The 23,671-nt window shown below is 48.1% G+C and overlaps 1 long non-coding RNA gene across 1 annotated transcript; it reads left to right on the top strand.

The window, feature by feature from the left end:
- Positions 1-3,333: 3,333 nt before the first annotated feature.
- Positions 3,334-4,641, top strand: LOC116624340. Its single transcript, XR_004297876.1, has 3 exons — positions 3,334-3,657; positions 4,332-4,415; positions 4,528-4,641. It is a non-coding gene; the product is annotated as an uncharacterized LOC116624340 (long non-coding RNA).
- Positions 4,642-23,671: the final 19,030 nt, after the last annotated feature.

Raw genomic sequence — 23,671 nt, 5'->3', positions numbered from 1 at the left:
TCTGCGCAGGCGCGGCCACGCCCCCTCTGCGCGCGCCCTCCGGCGCCGCGCCGTGGCCACGCCCACCTGTCCGAGGTTCCCTGGCGCCGGGCTCCTCGGTACCCTTCCTTAACAAGAAGCTGTGGGACCTTGGTCCCTCGTATTTTGTGCCTTTCGCCATTCACGAGGCCTGACACAGACCTGCCATGTCGGGCCATGAGGGTCCTACCGTAAGTTATGACCCAGCGGCAATCCTACTTTGGGGTCACCTCTTCCAGGAGCCTTGAGTCCCCCTTCTCCTGCTCACGTTGACCAGCGTCTGGGCTCTCCGCATCAGAGCACCTGTGGCTCTGGTTGTCAAGACATGTTTACCTGTCTCCATCACTAGGATTTTAGTGCATTGGGGGTAGAAGAAGCTGCAGGGTCACATCTGCAACCCAGGCTGGACTTCTCCGAAGCCAAAAGGGGAAATAGAATAATGCTTGTAAAGCAGTTAGCATCATCCTTGGCATGCTGTGAGCACCCGAAAAATGGCAACTGTACTTATAAGTTATATACATATATTTTTTTTTGAGGAGAAGCTTTTATTTTTTAAATTTATTTTTATCTTTTTCATCATTATAAGTGTACTCTTTTTTTTCTTTTAAGATTTTATTTATTTGACAGAGAGATAGAGCAGGAACACAAGCAGGGGGAGTGGGAGAGGGAGAAGCAGGCTTCCCGAGGAGCAGGGAGCCTGATGTGGGGCTCGATCCCAGGACCCTGGGACCATGACCTGAGCCGAAGGCAGATGCTTAACGACTGAGCCACCTAGGCGCCCCTATAAGTGTACTCTTTAATCCCCACCCCCCACCTCCCCTCTGGTAACAATCAATTTGTTCTCTATAGTTAAGAGTCTGTTGCTTGGTTTCCCTCTCTCTCTCTGTTTTTCTTTTGCTCATTTATTTTGTTTCTTAAATGCTACATATGAGTGAGATCATGTGGTATTTGTCTTTTGTCTTTCTCTGGCTGACTTATTTCACTCAGCATTATACTCCCGAGCTCCATCTGTGTCATTGCAAATAGCAAGATTTCATTCTTCTTTATGGCTGAATAATATTCCATTTTATATCTATACCACATCTTCTTTATCCATTCATCAGTCGATTGACACTTGGGCTGCTTCCGTATCTTGGTTATTGTAAATAATGCTGCTATAAACACAGGGGTGCATGTATCCCTTTGAATGAGTGTTCTTGTATTCCTTGGGTAAATACCCAGGAGTGACATTGCTGGATCATAGGGTAGTCTATTTAATTTTTTGAGGAACCTCCGTACTGTTGTCCAGAGTGGCTGCACCAGTTTGCATTCCCACCAATAGTGTACAAGGGTTCCCTTTTCTCCACATCCTCACCAATACCTGTTGTTTCTTGTGTTGTTGATTTTAGCCATTCTGACAAGTGTGAGGTGATACCTCATTGTGGTTTTGATTTGCATTTCCCTGATGCCAAGTGATGTCGAGCATTTTTTCATGTGTCTGTTGGCCATCTGTATGCTTTCTTTGGAAAAATGTCTGTTCATGTCTTCTGCCCATTTTTTACTCAGATTATTTATTTTTGAGGTGTTGAGTTGTATAAGTTGTTTATATATTTTGGATGCTAAACCCTTATCAGATAATCATTTGCAAATATGTTCTCCCATTCCATAGATTGCCTCTTAGTTTTTGTTGATTGCTTCCTTTGCTATGCAGAAACTATTTATTTTGATGTAGTTCCAATAGTTTATTTTTGCTTTTGTTTCCCTTACCTCAGGAAACATATCTAGAAAGAAGTTGCTACGCCTGATGTCAAAGAAGTTACTGCCTGTGTTTTCCTCTAGGATTTTTATGATTTCAGGTCTCACATGTAGGTCTTTAATCCATTTTGAATTTATGTTTGTGTGTGGTGTAAGAAAGTGGTCCAGTTTCTTTCTTTTGCATGTGGCTGACCAGTTTTCCCAACACCATTTGTTAAAGAGATTGTCTTTTTCACATTGGATATTCTTTCCTGATTTGTCAAAGGTTAATGGACCTTATAAGCTATTATTGTTGCTTACAGTAGTTCATCCACGTGGTAAACACCCCCGATGTGCTGGGGGCGGGGCACATGCAGACCATCTGGTCAACAGGCCTGGTGAATCTGTTCTTTATCCCTCTAAGCCCTGCAAATGTGAGCCATGAAACTGTTACTAATGTCCTAGGGCTGCTATAATAAGGCACCACAAACATGGTGGCTTAAGTCAACAAGAATTTATTCTCCCATAGTCCTGGAGGCCCGAAGTCCGAAATCGACTGTCGCCAGTAGTGTACTCTCCAAAGGCTCTAGGGAATGATCTGTATTAGTCAGTTCAGGCTGCTGGAACAAAACACCATAGACTTCGTGGCTTAAACAACAGACATTGATCTCCTCATGGTTTAGGGGGCTGGGAAGTCCAAGACCGAGGTGCCAGTATGCTTGGGGTCTGGTGAAAGCTTTCCCCTTGGGTTGCAGACAGCACCTTCTCTCGGTCATCACCTGGCCTCTGCTTTGTGTGCATACGGAGAGAGAGGGAACAAGCTCTCTGGTGCCCCTTAGAAGGACGTGAATCCTCCTCCGTGGTCAGGCTCTACCCTTATGACTTCACTGAACCTTATTTACTTCCTTAGAGGCTCTATCCTTCAAATACAGCCTCACTGGGGGCCGGGGCTTCAACATATGAATTTGGGGAGGGAAAAAAACATTCAGTCCACACCGCTTCCTTGCCTCTGTCGAAGCTTCTGGTGGCTCTCAGCAGTCCTTGGCGTACAGATGCATCGCTCCCAATTTCTGCCTCTGTGTATGTATGTGTCTAAATGGCCTTTTGGTAAGGGTACTAGTTACTGGATTAGGGTTCACCTAATCCAGCATGACCTCGTCTTCACCTTATTACATCTGCAAAGACCCTATATCCAAATAAGGTTATGTTTAGGTGCAGAGTCAGGACTCGAACGTATCTTTTGGGAAGACACAATTCAACCCACAATAGAAACTATCTTGGAAGGGATGCCGCCCCCACTCCGCCCCCCCAGTCCTCCTGGCTAAGGCTCCCAGAACAGAAACAAGCTAGCCCCCCTGTGCCCTTCCAGAATTCCTGACCCACAGAATCCATGAACATAACAAAAGAGTTATTATTTATGGCACTAAATTTTGGGGTAGTTTGCAACACTGCAGGAGCTTATCAGAATAAGGGGGAGTGAGAGCCAGCCCTTCTTTGCAGGATTCTGCAGGTGGGGGCGGGGAGAGAGGTCCCTCCCCATTCCACTGCTCAGTTATTTATAAGCCACTCTGCTGGCCCCTTCTTATTCAGGTCTTCTTTCATCCACACGACCACCCCCGAGGCTCAGAGAGATGAAGTACCTTACTGGAAGTCACCCAGCGGAGCTGGCATGCAGACTGGTCTCCCAGATGTCCGAGCGGGCGTGCTGGATGAAGCCTAAGCCAGAGGCCCTTTCCTGTATGCCTCTTCCCATGAGCGGCTCTCCCAAGGCTTGGCAGCACAAGGGTTAGGGTGCCAGCTCACACATGCCGGCGTGTATATTACCCCTGCTGCCTGGGCTAATGACAGATCATGTATGCAACAAAGGAAGGCGGACGCACTGCGAGATGTATGATAAGAAACCAGCTTGCAGGAAATTGCCATCAGGTGATTATTATTGGCTCGGGTATTCAGAGCAGCCCCCTTTCCAAAGGTCGTGTGTTTAACAAATGCTTGATGTGTTTTCCCAATCAGCTCTAGACAATTTTGTCCTCCCGAGGGAGAGCTCTTCCCCTCGGACTGCTGACAGCCGGGTGATTATAATTCTGCCCCCTGCCTCCCGCTAGCTTCTAACAGCACCTGCTACAAATGCACAGCAGTCACCTGCCTCTCTGGTTCCCTGTTGCGTGTGGAGAGGCACCAAGCTGACCTTCGGGTACACCAGCGCTGGGTTCAAATCCACAGCAGGGCCACTGACTAGTCCTTTCCACTCGTTCAACACCGAATTGCGGGGAACGTTTAACATACTAGGTGGTCGGGCGAGTTACTTCCCTGGAACTTAACGTTCTAATTTCTCGAGTACTGATGATCATACCCACCTTGAAGTGTCATTTTGAGAGTAAAAGAGAACACGAGGAAGGTTCCAGGCTCGACTCTTCTGCCTCCCTGGGGGTGACCTGCCAGCCTCTGTTGCAGTTTTAAAGACCCCACTAATTTCACTAATTTTACCAAGTCACATTGTTAGATTAAAAAAATTAAACAAGTTACAGGGCCATACAAACTGTATAAATCTTATGTATGTGAGAGAAAATGCTCACAAAATACTACATTTTTTCCCCCAGGATGTATGCAGCTTATGTGAATGCACAGAAAGAAGTCTGCAAAGATGTCTTCAGACTCAAGTAGCGGTTTCTTCTTGGGGGAAGGTAGGATGGGGACAGGTCAGGGAGGACTTTCAGCCTCGGGCTTTTGGCCTCCAGAACTCTGAGAAGGAAATCTCCGTGGTTTATGAGCCACTCTGTCTTTGGTGTGTTATAGCTGCCCGAACGAGCGAGTGTACGAATCGGGGGGTTTAGTGTCTTCACGAAGCTCTATCGGTGGCACCACCATTTCCTTCCAGAACATGTTCATCACCCCAGAAATAAACTCCAAGCCCACGAGCATTCATTCCCAATTGTCCTCTTCCCTGGCAGTGCCTAATCTGCTTTCTGACTATGGATTTCGCATAAATGGAATCCTACAATATGCACTCTTTTGTGTCTGGCTTCTTTAACTGAGCATATATTTTCCAAGTTAATCCATGTTGTAGCATGATTCATTACTTCATTCCTCTTTAACGGCAAAATGCTATTTCATCATATGGATAGACCACATTTTATTTGTGCATTCGTTGCTGGATGGGCATTTGGTTGTTTCTACTTTTCTTGGCTATTATGAATAATGATGCTATGAATACACATGGAAAGTTTTTATATGGATATAAGTTTTCCTTTCTCTTGGCTGCATACCGTGGAGTGGAGTTGCTGGGTCCTAGGGTAATGCCATATTTAACTTTTTGAGGGCCAGCCAGCCCGTTTTCCGAAGTGGCTGCACCATTTACATCCCCTCCAGATGAATGGGAAGGCTTCAGTTCCCTGGAGTTTCATCTTGCTGGGGAATTCTTGGAACCAGTGTAAAATGTGTGCTTCTGAGTTGTCACACCTAAGAGATGAAGGCACCGTGGTATTTGTACACTGAATCCTACAGTCATTGCTTAGGGCTGCTAATTCCTTGGCTTTTCTGATCAGCCGCGTATGAGCAGGGTGACTCCAGTGAAAATGTCCTGTGGCCGCCTGCCAGAAGTCAGGCCCACAGGCACAGAAACGGTCTGGACGAGGGGCTATGGTGCCCTATCTATGGTGCCTGCTACCATCGTTTTTGCGAATTGTTTTAGGGTCGCCCAGCCAATGCTCACCTCCTCTGCTGCGGCATTAAAATTGCACCATTTAGGGGCGCCTGGGTGGCTCAGTCGTTAAGCGTCTGCCTTCGGCTCAGGTCATGATCCCGGGGTCCTGGGATCGAGCCCCGCATCGGGCTCCCTGCTCGGCGGGAAGCCTGCTTCTCCCTCTCCCACTCCCCCTGCTTGTGTTCCCTCTCTTGCTGCCTCTCTCTCTGTCAAATAAATAAATAAAATATTAAAAAAAAAAATTGCACCATTTAGGGTCTGTAGTGGGCTGAATAGTATCCTCCAAAAATTCGTGCCCACGTGGAACCTCCAAATGTGACCTTATTTGGAAATAGAGTCTTTGTAGATGTCATTAGTTCAGGATTCTGAGATGAAATCACCCACCATCCTAGAAGTGTCCTTATAGAGAGAGGAAGGCACATGGGGAGAAGGCCATATGAAGACAGTGGCAGAGATCGGAGTGATGTGTCTACAAGCCAGGGAATGACCAAGATTGCTGGGACCAGAAGCCAGGAGAGAGGCATGGAGCATTCATTCTCCCCTCAGAGCCTCCTGCAGGAAGCAGCCCTGCAGATGTAAGCGGCATGAGAGCAGGGCCTTGCCTGTCCTGGTCGTCCTTATCATGCTGTGCACCTGCGTTTGCAGAATGAACGAGAGACTGGAGAACCCAGGAGCAACGTGGGAGGCACTCTTGCCTGGGATGTCACCAGGAACACCCGATTTCAGAGAGCCTGGCCACTGACACCCCACCCTCTCCCTGTGCGTGGTGAGCAGGAGAGCTCTTAGCGATCCACTTAGACCTGGGTCAAAATGTTCTCTTTTGAGATGAGCTTACAAAGTCACCCTGTTCTTTCCTGCGTCTGCAGAGTAATGAATATTTCCAATTGGTGCGAGCCTGCTCTGTTTTTCTTCTTGCCTCTGGGTTATCCAGGTCCTAGGATACTGGTGGAGGGTATGGAGTGGCAGCCTGTCTTCCCGGCCGGGCTCCCTCCCTCCTCCAGTTATGGGCCTGCCCAACCAAGACATCCCATTGCTGTATGCTGGCACGAATTGTGGGGTCCCGGGGAATCGCTGGGGGTCCCAACAGTGGGGTCCATCACCTCTGAATATCAAGAGCAGCAGGAGCATGCCAGGGGCAGGGAGGGGGGCTACACACCATCTCCCCAGGGAAGGGCCACCCACTTCTCAACAGCCTTGGTCTCTCATCTGGTTTCTATTTCATTTTATTTAAAATATACCTCTTTCCTTCGAGCTGGGCATGGGTTGATCTTCTCGAGCTGAGTAAGGGGCAGTGACTCTGGAATACAAAGCTACGTCCCAGTTATTAATCCCAGAGGAATGGGAGGCATGCCAGGCATCCTGCATAGTGCGTCATCGCCATTGGTCCTCATCACGGTCCTGCAACAGAAGGCTTGCTGTTCCCATTTTATAGATGAGGTCAGAGAGCTAAGGTCCCAGGCTGCTCCTCTCCTCTCCTTCGTTTCTTAAAACAGTTTCGAAAAATTAATAAACTTTATTTTTTAGAGCAGTTTTAGGTTCACAGCAAAACTGAGGGGAATTGCAGATTTCTCATGCACCCCCCTGCCCCCCCTCACCATCAACACCCTCTGCAGAGTGGCACATTTGTTAACAATTGAGGACTGCACGTTGACATGTCCTCATCACCCTGAGTCCATAGTTCGCCTTGCTGTTCACTCTGGGTGGTGGGCATAACATGGGTTTGGACAAGTGCATAATGACATGTGTCCATCATTGTAGAGTCACACAGAGTGTGTTCACTACCCTGAAATCCCCTGTGCTCTGCCTGTGTTCATCCCTTTCTCCTCTCTAACCCCTGATGACCACTGATGTCTTGACCGTCTCCATAGTTTTGCCTTTTCCAGAACATCATCTCATTGGAATCTTATGGTTGGTCACCTTTTCAGATTGGCTGCTTTCACTTAGTGATGTGCATTTAAGTTTCCTCCATGTCTTGTCCTGGTTTGATAGCTCATCTCTGTTTAGTGATGACTCATATTCCACTGTGTTACATGTACCAGAGCTTGGTTATCCATTCGTCTACTGAGGAACATTGTAGTTGCTTCCAAGTTGTGGCAATTATGAACCGAGCTGCCATAAACAGGTTTTTGTGTGACTAAATTTTCAGTTCGTTTAGGAGAATACCAGGGAGCACGACTGTTGAGTCGCCTGGTGAGAGTATGTTTAGTTTTATGAGAAACCGCCAAACTGTCTTCCAAGGTGGCTGTGCCATTTTGCATTCCCACCAGCAACGAATGAGGGTTCCTTTTTGCTCCACATCCTTGCCAGCATTTGGTGTTTTGGATTTTAGCCATTCCAACAGGCGTGTACGGGTACCTCCTTGTTGTTTTCATCTGCAACTCCCTAACAACTGTCTTAAACCATTATGAAATACAACACTGATAGGATATACCCACACAACATACCGGTAAAGTAGAATAGTTACAAAGCCAACACCCATGTAATTCCCAGGTCAAGATCTATACATTACCAGAACCCCCAACAGCCTGTTTATTCTCCTCTTCTTCCCTTAGAAATAATCACCATTTTCCCTTCGAAGGTACTTAGATACTCAATTATTAGTTTGTCCTTATAGTTTTGTAGTAGTTTTGCCTTGTTGAAATTAAAATACACTCACGTCTATTCTTTAGTGTTTGGTATTGTTGCCCAACGCTCCAAGGCTAGTCTGTGCTGTGTGTGGTGCAGGGCACTCATTTTCACTGCAGTATGATATTTCATGGAACGAACATACCGCTATTTATTTATTCACACTACTGTGATGGACATCGGGGTGATTCCGTCTCAGCAACCTTATGTCTGCTCCTTCAGCTGGATTCGCCTGTGTCGACCCCACATGGAGCAAAAAGGATGCTGTGAATTTGTTCCAACAATCTTGACTTCACTCTGAGAGGTAGAGTGATGCGCAGAGCAGGTGAAATTCTAAACTCTGTCCAGCCCTGTCTAGGAGGAAGTGCATTTAAATTTCTCTCCATGCCAACAGAGTGCCTTTTCATTACAACATCCATATGCCAAAACTAACTGCAGAGATGCTCTCAGCCCGGGCTGTAGTTACCTGTTTCTTTTTTTTTTTTCTTTTTTTATTATGTTCATCACCATACATTACATCATTAGTTTTTGATGTAGTGTTCCATGATTCATTGTTTGTGCATAACACCCAGTGCTCCATGCAGAACATGCCCTCCCCAATACCCATCGCCAGGCTAACCCATCCTCCCACCCCCTCCCCTCTAGAACCCTCAGTTTGTTTTTCAGAGTCCATCGTCTCGCATTAGTTACCCGTTTCTTAGCAACACTTTGAAATCTCCTGCGCGGGTGTGCAGTCGTGGTCTTGACATTCAGGAAAATGGTGGCCTGATGGATGGATGACCATTGCTCTTCTCACCGGGATGCTTTCTTGTTTGTTTCTGCGATGACCATCGTTCCGCTGGGCATCATGGCTGTATTGAGGCAGAACCTCCAAGAATGCACTGTGATTTGAAATGCTGAACTTTGGTGGAGGGGGAAGAGGCTGGAGGGTGGAGAAAAGCAGGGTCAGGAGGGACCTTGGGCAGCATCAGGAAGGCAGGGGCTGGGAGTCCAGGCTCTGGACTTGAGCTGACCTGGGATTGAGCCCTCCGACGCTGGGACTGTGGGCAACCTCTCTAGCTCTGGCTTCTTTTTGGGTGACCGAAGGCAAGATCATTCAATGCTTTCTCCCCTGCAATGCTGCTCCCAAGTGTCAACACCACTCCCTGAGAACAGAAACAGGGACTGTTATATGAGGGTCAGAATGCAGGTGGCTCCTTTCATTCTGTTCCAGCCTTTGTGGTGTATCTTCTTTCCCTCTCTCCAGTTTGCATTTTTCTCTATTGTAGCCGAAGATATTTCATGAGCCTTCAGATCTCACAAATACACTTTGATTATATGGCTCTCCATTAGCTCCTTGTATCTTGGGAACACTTCACATGCCAAGTCTGGTCAACACGGAGCAGCCAGGGGCTCGTGGAGAGTCTACATCTTCCAGAGTGTGCTTCGAGAGCCCTGCCTGGGGGTGTGGTGCGTTGCCTGGGAACTGTCCACCCTGCTCCCGCCCCACAGTGCAGTACACAGTGCCCAAGCCCAGGCACCTTCCATGTGCTTACATACACCATCTCTAGCTCTCTAGGCCACCTGAGAGGGGAAGGTTCAAGACTGGCCCCATTTTGCAGGTCAGATATGCAAAGTCACTTGCCTGCGGTCACTCAGCTCCCAAGGGAATGACCCAGGCAAGTCTGACTCTGCACATTGGTTCAGAAAAGCAAGCGGGTCTTCTCAAATATGCTCCCAACTCCCTAGAGTTGGGCCACCCTGGGGTCATCCTTGGTCCTGCCTCTTACTCCTTGGGTTAGGTCAGGCTCTCAGAAGCAGACCCAGCGATGAGAATTCACGTGCACGTGATTGAACCTGGGGAGGAGGACTCAGGTGGAATCCAGCCTCTGCAGGCCAGTGGAGGAGTTTCCTGGGGGCTGTTGCAAGAAAGGACCACAGATGGGGTGGCTTACAACAGCAGAAATTCATTCCTTCACTGTCCTGGGGGCCTCTGAGGTCTGTTGGGAAGGATCTGCTCCCTGCCTCTCCCTCAGCTTCGGATGGGCTGGCTACCCTGGGGGCTCCCTGGCTTGTTTGTGCACATGTCTCTCCAGTCTCAGATACTGTCTTTTTTTTTTTTTTTTTTTAAGATTTTATTTATTTATTTGACAGAGAGAGACACAGTGAGAGAGGGAACACAAGCAGTGGGAGTGGGTGAGGGAGAAGCGGAGCAGGGAGCCCGATGTGGGGCTCAACCCCAGGACCCTGGGATCATGACCTAAGCCGAAGGCAGACGCTCAATGACTGAGCCACCCAGGCGCCCCTCAGATACTGTCTTCATGTGGCCTTTTCCTCCATGTCTGTGTCCCCTCTTCTTATAAGGACACTTTTTATTGGGTTTAGGGCCCATACAGACAATCCAGGATGATCTCATCTTGAGAGCCTTAACTTAATTACACCTGCAAAGACCTTTTTCCAAATCGGGTCACATTCCCAGTTTCTGGGTGGATATATTTTTTTTGGGGGGGTCACCATTCAATCAGCACAGCAAGGAAACTGGGCTTTCACACTCCCACTCTCGTCAGTGATCAGCTAAGGTCACTGCGGGAAGACGTAACTCCCAGGCACTACCAGCTTTCTGCTGGTGTAGACACGGATCCGGTGCTTTTGGTCCGCTGAACAAAGTCTCAGCCACAGCCATTAAAAGTCAAGCAATAAAAAAAAAATTACACATTTAAAAAGAAAAAAAAAAAAAAGTCAAGCTCACGGAAGCCAGGGTCGATGCACAAAGACGATACAAGGGATGTGCAAGACTGGGCTCTCTACTGCCGAATAAAACGCAATTGTAAAACCTAGTGTTTCGGGCAGCCATTTCATTCTGCTCATCAATGTGTGGGGCAGGAATTTAGGAAGGATTCATCTGGACTGTTTGTCTCTGACCCATGCAGTGGGAGCTGGAGGAAGTGAGGGGTGGGCCCCACTTCTGGGCGGGTTCTTCACTCTTGCATCTGGGACATCCATGCTCCCAGTCTCTGTTTCTCTCTCCCTCCACATGACTGGACATCCTCCAAGGCCTCCCCATGTGCCATGGGCTTCTCACAGCATGGGGGTGGGGTGGGGGGGTCCTCAGGGGAGCCGAGTGACTTGCATATGTTTGGCTTCTCCCAGAGTGAGTGTTCCTGGTGACCCAGGTGGCAGTTGCAAGGTCCCTTCTGTCCTGTTCTAGGGAGTGTCAGAACAGCACTTGTGCTTCATTCTATGGGTCCAGAAGTCCTGAGGCCAGTGCAGGTTCAAAGAGAATTAGAGCCCACCTCCTGCCAGTGGGTGGAGTCCTTGCGATAGGATCCAGCTGGAGAACTGACTGCACCATGCAGATCACCTGTCTACGGTGCTGGGAAATCTCTCTGAGCCTCACCTGGAAAATAGGGAGAATTATATGTTATCCCATAGGGATTGTCATAAATGCAATAAGCAGGCCAGAACTCAACCCCACGCAACCATTAACTACCATCATTATTTCTTGATGCTTCTGCCCAAATGATGCTTGGGGTCCCTTATTACTTGCCTTAGACACAGATTGTAACTGTCCTGTGGGTTATGACCTCATGGAGCTCTCACCTTCAATAATCCTCCATGCAAGACTCTAGACTCTGGAGGAAGGAGGACAGGCCAGTCCTCCGAGAGCAGCTCCTCAGACCTGACAGAGCCACGGGGCAGACAGAGTCTGTGCATTTCTTGGCGGGAACAGAGCTGAGTATGTTTGGTGACATTTATCGGAAGACACACACGCCGCTTTGTTGCACTAAGGAATTGAGGCCAATATGACTAGTGTCCTTAGAAAAAGGGGAAATTTGGACAAAGTGATAGGCATACATACAGAAAGAACGCCAAATGAAGGATGGTATAGATTGGGATGATGCAGCAGAAACCAAGAGATGCCAAAGGTTGCCAGCAAACCACCAGAAGCCAGGAGAGAGGCATGAACAGATCCGTCACAGCCTCCAAAGGAACCAATCCTGCCGACACCTTGATTTTGGACTCCCAGCCTCCAGAACTGTAGGAGAATAAATTTCTGTTGCTTCCGCCACTCAATTTGTGGTACTTTGTTATAGCAGCCCTAGTAAACTAACACAGTGCCTGACGCATAGTAGGTACTCAATAGATGGGGGCTTTTGTATTATTTGCTTGAGTATCCCGTAGAGATGGTAGGTGGGGGAAGAACAATGTTGGGACTTTGTGGTAGTTTTAAAATACGTCCATAAACTCTTTGATGGTCCTCCCTTCAAGAGGTGGGCCCTAGTTTCCCTCCTTCCCGCCTTGCGTGTAGATTAGTGACTTACTTCTAACAAACAGAAAGCGGCAGGTGTGTGACTTCCAAGACCGGGGCATGAAGGCATTGCAGGCTACCTGTTGCTCTGCCTGGGGTCACTTGCTCCAGGGAAGCTGGCTGCCAAGTTGTTCGGATTCTCAGCCTTGGAGGGGTCACATGGCAGGAACTGAGCCCTCCCAGCAGCAATCGGAAACTTGGCAGCCATGTGACTGAGCCACCTTGGAAGCAGAATATCCCTCCAGCCCCAGTCCAGCCGTCAGATGACCGCAGCCCCAGCCGCCATCCTGACTGCAACCTCGAGAAAGATCCAGACCTAAAACCACCCGAGCCTCCCTCACATTCCCAACTCACAGGAGATAACAAGTGTTTATTGTATTAACTACCTCATGCCATTAACTTTTGGGGTAGTTTGTGATGTAGCAATAGCTCATGCAGGAGACAAGTGGCAGATGACAAAGAAGGAGGCCGAGGGGGGGAAATGCTGGGCACATAGTAGGTGCTGAAGAAGTGCCTGTGATTGAATGAATGATGCATGCCTCTGGTCGTTGGGCTGGACTGTGAGCCCTCCTCTCAATTCCAAACGTCATTGTCATAGTTCAGGCCACCTTGTTGCTCACCTGTATTTCTGCAGTAACTGCCCGCCTGGCATTTCTGAGCCGAGACTCAATCACTCCAAAGTCCAATCCCTTTTCCACTCTTTCCCATGACTGCTTGACCCTACACAGCTCTGCATCTGTTTGGACGGCCTGGTTAGAAGCCCCTGGAACCAGCAATGGCTGATTTATGCTAAAAGATGTGTGTGGGTAAATCTCACAGCAAATGGAAGGAAAAGCTGGAGAAGCCGGGCCTTGAAAGGGACAGGGGCCAGAGAGGCTCAGGAAATTTAGGATGAAAACAAAGGGACCTTTTGCAAGGCATTATCTTAGAAATAAGTCAACCGCATGCCCCCAAGCATTTTCCTTCATTAGGTTCTGTGTTCCTGAGGCAAATTCCAGAAAGAGGAGCATCTGAAGGGTCTATCTTGCTGTGAGTGGGTGGGACGCCTTGATTGACAGCCCCACTAAGAGTGTAGTTGGAAGGCGTGGTTCTCCATTGAAAAAGGGGGAAGGGGTGCTGGGCCGTCTGAAACCCCAGACGCCCACAGGCAGTCCTTCTCTCTCCCGGTGGCTAGTCTTGCCAGGCTGCTGGCTGTTTGACCAGGACCATGCCCTCTTTCTGTGTCGTTGCACCCAAATGCCCTTCCATGTGACTTTCCCCGTTGATGAGTTCCTATAAGTTCTCCATCTTTTGGAATCTCCTCCATTCCCTTGCCCGGCTGAATTAAGGGAACTCCGTGTTCCCGCAGGAGGGTCTGTGCTGGTTTCTATCTGCTCCTGGAGATGGCTCTTCCTTCTTCCTCCTGCCTCTCCAGTTCCTAGCCAGCCCCTAGCCAGCTGCTGGTCCATGTGCCAGCTCAATATATATCGACTTTTTGTATGACTTTGGTTATTATTCTTGTTCTGTGGGATTTTAGCCATAGGCGAAGAGGACAGCTTGTGCAAAAACAAAATTTTCAATTTCTTCTTTCCCAGGTGGGAAAATGTGTTGCCAACAGAGCAGCGCTGAGCTCAGGGCAGAAGGAGAGAGCAAGACAGCTGACGGGGTGATTCAGGGAGGGTGGGCTGGTAGGAAGGGCTGCAGGCAAATGGAGCAGTTGCATGCTCTTGGGGATAAGCAGGCTTCCACAGGAGCTGGGCAGGGGTGGGGGTGGGTTGAATGCCAGTGGGGACGGGGGTGCACAGGTGCTGAGGGACCTGGAGTGGGGTAACGAGAACCAACAGTCATCCCAGGGGAGGCAGTGTGATGTGGCCACCAAGGCCGGGGCTTTGGAGTCTTGGATTCAAGTCCTGACCTTGGCTAATGAGCTGTGTGACTTTGGGCAAGTTACTAATGTCTCTGAGTCTCACTTTCCTTCATCTGTAAAATGGGGATCATGCCCACCCGACAGAGTTGTTTTAGGGACTCAAGGAAACAGCCCAGTTCACTACCTGGTATATAATAGTTGTACCCTAACACAGATTCTTCTCTTCAGTCCCTGAAGAGTTCACGTAGAACCAGCCAGCAAAAACCCAGCAGACCAAATCCAGGTCCACTCATTTGCAACTGTTTTTAGCTGCTTTCATGCTACAGAGACAGAGTGGAACAGTTGTGACAGAGATCCTATGCCCAGGGATGCCTCAAATATTTACTATTCCAGCCCCTTAAGTAAACGTTGGTTGAGTCTTTATCTGTATATAAGATACGTATCTTCTATAGGAAGCCTCAGCTCTCTTTAGATTTTCACGGATATGTTGAGGTAGGCTAGGGGTCTATAGCAAGCCTCAAATGCTGAAGGCATCAGGCTGGTCAGGCCAATCTGTGGTTTGCTTACGCAAACATTTCTGCAGATGAATACACTATCGTCTGTTTTTCCTGAAACAGGACATCTCTGTGTCTCATCGGTCGTGTGTTTGTTTTCCACGTTTGACAGAGATTGGGTAATAAGCAATGTACTTATTCATTCAATAAGCACATGTCGAGTGCTTGCTATGTGCTAGGAACCTTCTGTAAGCGGAGCATGAAGCAGTGAACAAAAGAGACAACCATTCCTGCCCTCACGAGGCTTATATTCTGGTGGCAGGGACAGACAATGCGCCAGCTCATGTACAGGGCCGGTGGTCGTTAACTCCTGTTCGGAAAAGCAAGGTGTGGGAGCAGCACAGAGAGATGGGGCTCTGCTGGATGGGGTGTCAGGAGAAGTTGGGCTGGGGGGGAAACAATGTGTGGTCTGTCTCCTGAGGATGGAAGCTTCTGTACTCGAGGAATATGCAGTGTGAAAGAGGGATGGAGAAGCTCTTCAGTGCTGGGGAGCCAGAAACCTGGTCCTTGTTCTTCTTGGAGATCACACTTCAGACAGATAGTGACAACAACCCTAATTGCCAATTTATAAATGTTTCTGTCATCTGGGTGGGGCCGCGGAGAAGCGGCCAGCCCCTCGGCCTTCCGGAGGGCCTCCCCTGGGCTGGCTTTGTCACCGGCCGCGTTGGCAGCACTGGGCACTTGTGTGTGAGGACCCGGGGGCACGTCAGCTCGGCTCGGCTCTGACCTTTGCCTCCAGCCGATTTGGTTGACAGAGGCTCTCTGAGGAGCTGCTTTTCCTGCACACTGTCAGGGAGTTTTTTTGCAGACCTGCTGACAGCCACCTTCAGGTCTTAGCTCCGGAGCTGCCCTGAGATTTGAAAGGGTTAGCGCAGGGAGGTAAGAGATGAGGGGTGTGATGTGAGCTCCAGAGCTGACAGTGGTGGCCTGACTGTGGCCTGCCCTCAATGTCCATGCTGGAATAATCCTTGCTAATGGGGGTGGCTGTGCCCATGCTGTCTGCAGCGCTTCCTTCCTCTTGGGGACCACTCTGTCCTGCGCTTGTGGTTCTGGGAGGGACTTTCAGTCATGATATTTACACCCCTGGAAGATGGTCATGTGATCCAGGATGGCCAGTCATATAGCCCTAACCTCCTGGCAACATAATTCTGGAAAGGGGCATGTGACCCAATCAGGGCCAATCAGATTCTTCTCTGGGATCAGCCTATGGCTTTTGGGAAACGGATGCTCCTGTTCTCCCAGGTTTGCTAGGTCAGGAGGAAATAAGTCTGGGGCCTTTGCTTGTCATGTGGCTAAAGTCTGAAAAACAGAAGCAGGCAGAACTAATAGATTGGTAAAGACAGTCCTGTTGGTAGATATCCTTCCAGCTCCTGGATACAGCCATACCTGGAGCCAGCCACCTCTTTGAACTCCCCAATTCTTTGAGCCTTCTTTAGCTTAGACTGTTTTGGGTTAGGTTTTTGCCACTCGAAATGAAATGAGTACAAACACTAAGATTTATTGAGCTCTTTGCCTTGCGCCAGACACCATGCACAGAATGTAATAAGCATTGTCTGATTCATTTTAGGGTGAGTCACTTCATCTCTTGGAGACTTTATTAGCTGCCATGTAAAATGGGTGTAATATCATAAGAATAGGATTGCTACATGGCTTAAGTGAAGTGAAGCATACAAAATAACTGGCATATAGCAGGTCCTCACTAAATGTTAGATACTTTTCTCAGACTAGGGCACTCTGTGATGGATATCTTTGTATATACTCTTTGGAGAAATTGGCTCTGTTTCCCAAAGTGGAGTTCTAGAATCAAAGAGCATGTACATGTTTAGGTCCTCGACAAACAGCACCAAACTGCTCTGCAGAAACATGTCAATTATATCAGTTCTTTGTTGCTATGTAACAAAGCACCACAAATTTAGCAGCACACATCTCTTTATCTCACCATCTCTGTGGGGCGGGAACCCGGGCATGCCTTGGTTGGGTCCTCTCTGTGTCTGTCTTTCATAAGGCTGCAACCTTGTTGTTGGCTGGGGCCAGGGTCTCATTCGAAAGCTTGACTGGGGAAGGGTCTGATTCCAAGCTTACTCAGGTGGTTGGCAGAATTCAGTTCCTCCAGAGGTGTTGACTAGGGCCTCAGCTGGCTAGAGAGCCGTGTGCAATTTCTGGCCATGCAGGCCTTTCTAACACAGAGTATGCATGCTGAGAAGGCAAACAGAGAAAATCTGCTGGCAAGATGGACATTACAATCACGATCTTGGGTAACTTAATGATGGAAATGACATTTCATCAACTTTGCTGTGTTTGATTGGTTAGAAGCAAGTTGAGGCTCCCACTCCCACTCACAAAGAGGGGGTTACATGTGTATGTGATTACCAGGGGGTAGCATCACTGGGGACCATGGTTTTCTCTTATGAATGGTGCTGTGTCCTGCCTGAGAAATCTTGCTTAACCCCCTGAGAAATCTTGCTTAACCCCAAGCCCCAAGGCCTTCCTCCCATGTGATTTTCTAGTTTATAGCTTTGGTGTTTACACTTAGATCTGTGGCCCATTCTTATATGTGGTGCAAGGTAAGGATTGAGGTTTTTTACTTTTGCATATTATGGTCAGTTGAGCGATGCAATTAGAGTTGAAGAGAAGACTATAAGCAGTACGATTGCAATTCTAATAATAATATCTTGCATATTGTGAGTGCTTACTATGTGTAAGGCTCTAGCCAAGTGTTTTACCTGCATTATTTGCTTCTCACAATGATTGCCTGAAGGAGGAACTAGTGAAATGTCTTCTCGGTGCTATGCATTTGGTAAGTAGAGCCCACCCTCAACTGACTCATAATGACCAATGAGATATTTTGTTAAATTAGCAAACGGAGGTGTGGAGTATACCACCATTTGTAAAAAGGAATGCACACACGCACACAGAGATGTACAAAGCCCTATTTGCTTGCCCAAAATACCTCTGGAAAGATACAAAGAAATTGCTAAGAGGGGCCTCTTGGGTGGCTCAGTTGGTTAAGCGTTTGCCTTTAACTCAGGTCGTGATCCCAGGATCCTCCCTGTTCAGTGGGGAGTCTGCTTCTCCCTCTGCTGCTCCCCCTGCTTGTGCTCTCTCCCTCTCTCTCTCAAGTAAATAAATACAAAATCTTTTAAAAAAGAAATTGCTAAGAGCTGTTGCCTCTGGAGAAGGGGACCTGGTGACTGGGATCAGGAGAGGCAGAGGGACTTCGAGTGGTGTGGCATTTTGTACCTTTTGAACTTTAAAACTTGTGTATATTTACCTACACAAGGAATATATAAAGTGAGAGAGAAAAAGAAAGAATGGGTGGTCTGCCTTCAAAGCCTCTGCTCTTGTCCACCATCCAGGTTCTATTTATCATCTTATTGCTTTTTCCTACCTGTGAACTGTGGATGATAATAGCACCTACCTCATGCAATTGCCAGGAGGGCCGACACAATGGATGCAAACACTCAGAACAGCGCCCTGCACCCAGAGTACGCTTAATAAATGCCATTATCATTATTTCATTCATAGGAAAAAGATTAGAAAAGAAATTCGCTTCCCATGTTAATAGAAATTTCTCTGCTATGGGATAATAGACAACTTTTATTTTCTTCCTTTTTCCCAAGATTAAAAAAAAAAAAGAGGTTATGTACTATTTTTATACTAAACATTTCCACTCCCTCCCAGCCTGGATGGTCCCACAAGTCCCTGACTGCAGCTTCTCCAAGGGGTTCTATTCAGACTAACAGCCGAGGTTGGGGAAGGCCAGGCTTGTCTGGTCTGTGTCTAGATGCCTTATTTCCCCCAGCTGTTGTAGAAATGAGATCCTTCCTCATACTGGAAAAATGCTTCTGAACAGAACTCCAGGGCCCGGGAAAAGAATGGAAGGAGGTAGGGAGGGTGGGTTAATGCACTTACGTTAACAGACATCAATTCTGCTCATTTTTTTCAGTCAGGAAACGGATGCTCAGGGAGGGCCCAGATATTCAAACAAGTGTGCAGATAACTGGCTGGATTGTTAAAACTTCCAGCTCAGCTACTATTTTTGTCGTGATGTCTGGAACGACAGGGGGAACTGGCTACCCAGCTTCTTTCCCCCATGTGGCATGCGTGGATGCCGCCCTGGGGAGCAGTGGAGGGAAGCACAGTCAGGCGGCCTGCAGTTCAGCCCCGAATACTCTATTTATGCCCCAACTGCAGATGCCATTTGGCTTGGGGGTCCCCTCCTTTGAGAAGCCCTCTTTGACTGCCTGCTGGGGACTTCCTCCCACTGTCTTTTGTAGTGGAGTGGAGACTAGAACCTGCGTACTTGTACGGACCAGGTAAACCCAGATTCAAATCCCTGCTCCTTTTGAGTCTTTGGATAAGTTACTTCAATGTTCTGAGCCTTGGTTTCCGCATCTCTAACATGGGGTGATGGTGAGCCCCCACCTTCATAGGGCTTGTGCTGGGCAGAATCAGGGACCCCAAAGGTGTCCACAGCCTAATCCCTGAAACGTGTGGCTCTGTTACTTTCCGCGGTGAAGGGGAATTTACAGATGTGGTTAGGTTAAGAGTCTCGAATACAGATGGGGAATACAGGGAATACAGATTTTCCTGCATTTTCTGGGTGTGCTCACTGTGATCACCAGGGTCCTTTCAAGAGGGAGGCAGGAGGGTCAGAGGGAGAGAGTATAAAGACAGGGCAGAGGTCAGACAGGAGAGAAGGTACCCCGAGGCTGGCTTTGAAGATGGAGGGAGGGGCCACAAGCCAATGAAAGCAGGTGGCTTCCAGAAGCTGGAAGCAGCAAGGAAACGGATCCCCTGGAGTCTCTAGCATGAGTGCATCTGGCAGATACCTTAACTTCAGCTCAGGGAAACTGATTTCGGACATCTGACCCCCGACCTGAAACAGATTCATATGTGTTGTTTGAAGCCACGAAATTTGTGATGAGTTTGCACAGTGGCCACACGAAATTCCTGCTGGTTTGTTGTGAAGCTCAGTTCTCACCAGCATGACAGGGGTGAGGGAGAGCCACTGGGGTGGACGTGGGCAGGGGGCGCTCTGAATCCCCTGGTGTGGGAAGGGGTTCTGGGTCAGCACTCTACAAATGGCAGTTGTCATCAAAGAGGACGATTTTGGCCTATTTCTGTGACCACGTGTGCTATATCGTGTGGCATGTATTCCTTCCCTTTTCCATGTCCCCCAGGACACTGTGAGGTCCTCAGGGGAGGAAGGGGACCTTGTCCTATTCCTGTGGTTTCCTTAGTGCCTGGCACACAGTTGCTGCTCAGCAAATGAGAGCTTGCCAGGCTGAACAGAGGTGGCCCTCTCCTCATCTTCTGCCAGGGCCTGAGTAACTGTACCCTTTCTTTTTGGGTCCCCCTTTCCTTCTGCAAGATGTCTGGGCTGATGTTGTGATTTTTCCCAGCCCCTGCTGAGCCGAAGTACTGAGACATCTGTCTCTCACAGTCTCTCACTGTAGGTCCTAGCTGGGAAAGGGTGGGACAGTGGCCCCAGCAGCAGGCGGTTTCAGGGGAACATGACCTTGATCTGGTTGGTTCCAGACCCACTGCTTGTGCTGTTCAGAATCTCTATCAGTGAATTTCTAGCTTGGCCTTCGCATGCCCTGGCCTCGGAGGGCCAGGGGGAGCTGACTGGAGGCTGGTGCTGGGTACGGTTGTGGCAGATTTGGCATTAATGATCTGGAGAGATGCCTTCAGGGGCAGGGCTGGGGCAGGCGAAGGCAGCAGACCTAATTGTTTAGATTCATATCTGGATGAGTAGTGGCAACAGCCCCCAGTTTGGGGCTGGGCCTGGGTTGGAACAACAAGTTCATGTCTTATTAGCTGTGTGACCTTGCTGGGTCAAACCCTGAGCCGCTGTGCATGTCTTATCAAGCGCGGACCCACGCTAATAGCTGGAGCTAATGCTTACCGGCTGTTCTTACAGGCTACCCAGGGCTCTGCTCAGAGCTTCACATGCCCGATTCCAGCTCATGTGCTCCCAATCCCAAGGTCTTAGGCCTTCTCTACAGATGGAAAAGCTGAGGCTTGGCGAGGCTTTGGACCTTGCCCACGTCCCAGGCTAGGAAGGGCTGCAGGTGCGGTTTGCACCCGATGGCCTGTCTCCAGAGCCCATGTGCTGGCTGCAGACCCCCACCCCCGGACCAGCAACACCTCCCGGACTGCAGTATTACAGAGGTGAGTGGAGCCGCCGTGCCTGATACTTGGCGGAGGTCCACTTTCCATAGGTGGTGCTATTGTGATTCTGTCGTTCTGGTCATCGCGTCTGTCATCACCTTCTCTCATTTTCAGCATTCCTGAGCTCTTCCTTCCGGTTCCTTTTGTTCAGGCCTGGGCAAGTCTGATGTGGTGTTTACAAATTTGCACACATATATTTGCATATATATGTATAGACATACATACGTATATGCGCTGAATATATATATATACATATATACACACACATATGTATATGCACTGAATGAATATGTATAAATATATATGCACTGAATGAATATATGTATATATATATATTCCTTCAATGGTTTTAGTTTATCTACAGAGTTGTGCAACCATCACCACAATCTAATTTTAGAACTTTGTTTCATCCCCAAAAGCAACCCCATGCCCCTTTATAGTCCTTCTTCGTCCCCCCCCCCCCCCACAGTTAATTTTATGTCAACCTGATTGGCCTAATTCAACATTTTTTCTGGGTGTGTCTGTGTGTCTATGTGGATGTTCCCAGATATTAGCATTTTTTTTTTTAAAGAGAGGGGATTAGCATTTGTTAAGAGGGTAAATGTCAGGTTAAATATTCTTACCACAGACAGTAACAATAACAACAAAGAAACAACCACAAAAGGACACAAAGAAACCTTTGAAGGTGATGAATATGTTCATCATCTTGATTGTGGTGATGGTAACACAAGTGTATACAAATATCTAAACTCACTGAATTGTATACATTAACCCTGTGCAGTGTTTTTGTATACCAGTTGTACCAATGATAAGGTTGGGGCAGCGTGTTTTTCTGATAAAATTGATGTGAGGAATCAAAAAGGAAACACACCTGATGTGTCTGCCACATTGTAACAGTTCATTCAGCATGTAAGCTGTTCCTGGAAGAGATTTCCAGGAGAGGACTTTTACTAGTGGAGGAAGCCCAGGCTCAGAGGGGGGAAGTAACCAGTTCCAGATCTTTCAGCAGGCTGGTGGTGTTGGAACCCAGATGCACTGGCTTCTGGTCCTAGCGCTCTCCCTACCACATTGCTCCTGGAAGCAGCTTCTCTCTGGCCAAGGGATTTTTATGCTGATTTGGGAAGATGTTTCCAGAAATGGAGAAAGGGCAGCCTACTTTCATCTCTTGGCACCATGCCAGGGGTGTGATGGGGAAATTAGACCAATGGGTTACTGAATCCTTTTCATTCTAAGCTAATTATATCATATAGGGTATGAAGAGCGGCAGCCAGCTCTTCTAGGTGTTTCTAATGGACAGATGGAGGCTTTGCGCTTAAATACTTACAAACGGGTCAAGTCTGTGGGGTCCAACTGGCCAGTAGAACACCATGACCTCATGAGACTTAATAAACAGAGACCATTTCTCTCTAGTGCCACAATCTTAATAACTATACAGTTAATTCTGGCTAAATGGCTAAAGCCCTGAGTTTGTTCCTTATGGGTTTGCCACACAAAATAAGCCTGTGCTTGCAGGAAGGGACTTTTGGGCAGAATTCATTTATTAAATCAACAAATCTTCATTCCATATCTACTGCGTATTATGCACTAACCTAAAAGCCAACAATATGCATTGGGGGTGATCCTAGGACACACTGGTACAAGTAGGGGAATTAAGGTGGAGAAGGAAGGAAACCATTATAAGCTGTACCACTGAGCAAGTCACTGCGGTTGGCATCTGGGGCTCACCTAGGCTGAGAACCTCAGAGCTTTGTCCTCCTCTAAGGGGTGAGAGACCTGCGGCTATTTATCTTCCAACCCCACCCATCCTTGGCTGTTCCTGGGGGCCTTCCCTCTTCAGCAATTCCAGCATTCTCCCCTGGGGAGAAAAGTCCATACGTGGAGGGTCACTGGGGTGTGTGGTCGGATGCGAGCTGGAAGTTGCGTGCCGGAGGGGAGATGGTGGGGCATTCACCACACCTGAGTCAGTGCATCGTAAGAGCCTTTAACCTACACTGGGGTGTGAGCTAAACCCTTCCTGAAGAAGTAATTTCTGAGACCAAATAAGAAAAAAGCAGTAGGGCGCCTGGGTGGCTCAGTTGGTTAAGCGACTGCCTTCGGCTCAGGTCATGATCCTGGAGTCCCAGGATCGAGTCCCGCACCGGGCTCCCTGCTCAGCGGGGGTCTACTTCTCCCTCTGACCCTCCCCCCTCTCATGCTCTCTCTCTCTCTCATTCTCTCTCTCAAATAAATAAATAAAATCTTTAAAAAAAAGAAAAAAAAAGAAAAAAGCAGTAGACTTTCGAGTGTCCCAGTTAAAGGGGGCAGCATGTGTGAAGGCCCAGGGGCAGGAAAGAATTTTGTGTGTTCAAGACCCCGGTAGGTGAGGCTGGTGAGGCAACTGGGGCCTCAGGGCTGCAGAGTTGCACGGATCCAGATCTCTCTAATTAAAAAAAAAATGCCTCGTTTCCCATGATGCCTGGTGCTTCATAATGAGAGAGGGGTAACCATTCTTCCTGATGTTCTGACATCCTCCCTCCTTTCTGCCCTCCTTCTCTTTCTTTTAAAATATTTCCTCCTTACATTCTTAAAGTGCACTCCCCCCTACCCTGTCTCAACGTCCTCTCCCCATGATTGATTGATTGATTGATTGATTGATTTTTAAAAATTTTATTATGTTATGTTAGTCACCATACAATACATCATTGGTTTTTTATGTGGTGATCCACGATCCATTGTTTGCGTATAACACCCAGTGCTCCATGCAGTAT

The sequence above is a fragment of the Phoca vitulina genome, unplaced genomic scaffold, assembly GCF_004348235.1.
Source record: "Phoca vitulina isolate PV1807 unplaced genomic scaffold, GSC_HSeal_1.0 scaffold66, whole genome shotgun sequence".
NCBI classification, from domain to species: Eukaryota; Metazoa; Chordata; class Mammalia; order Carnivora; family Phocidae; genus Phoca; species Phoca vitulina.
This window is presented reverse-complemented; position numbering and strand designations above follow the sequence as displayed.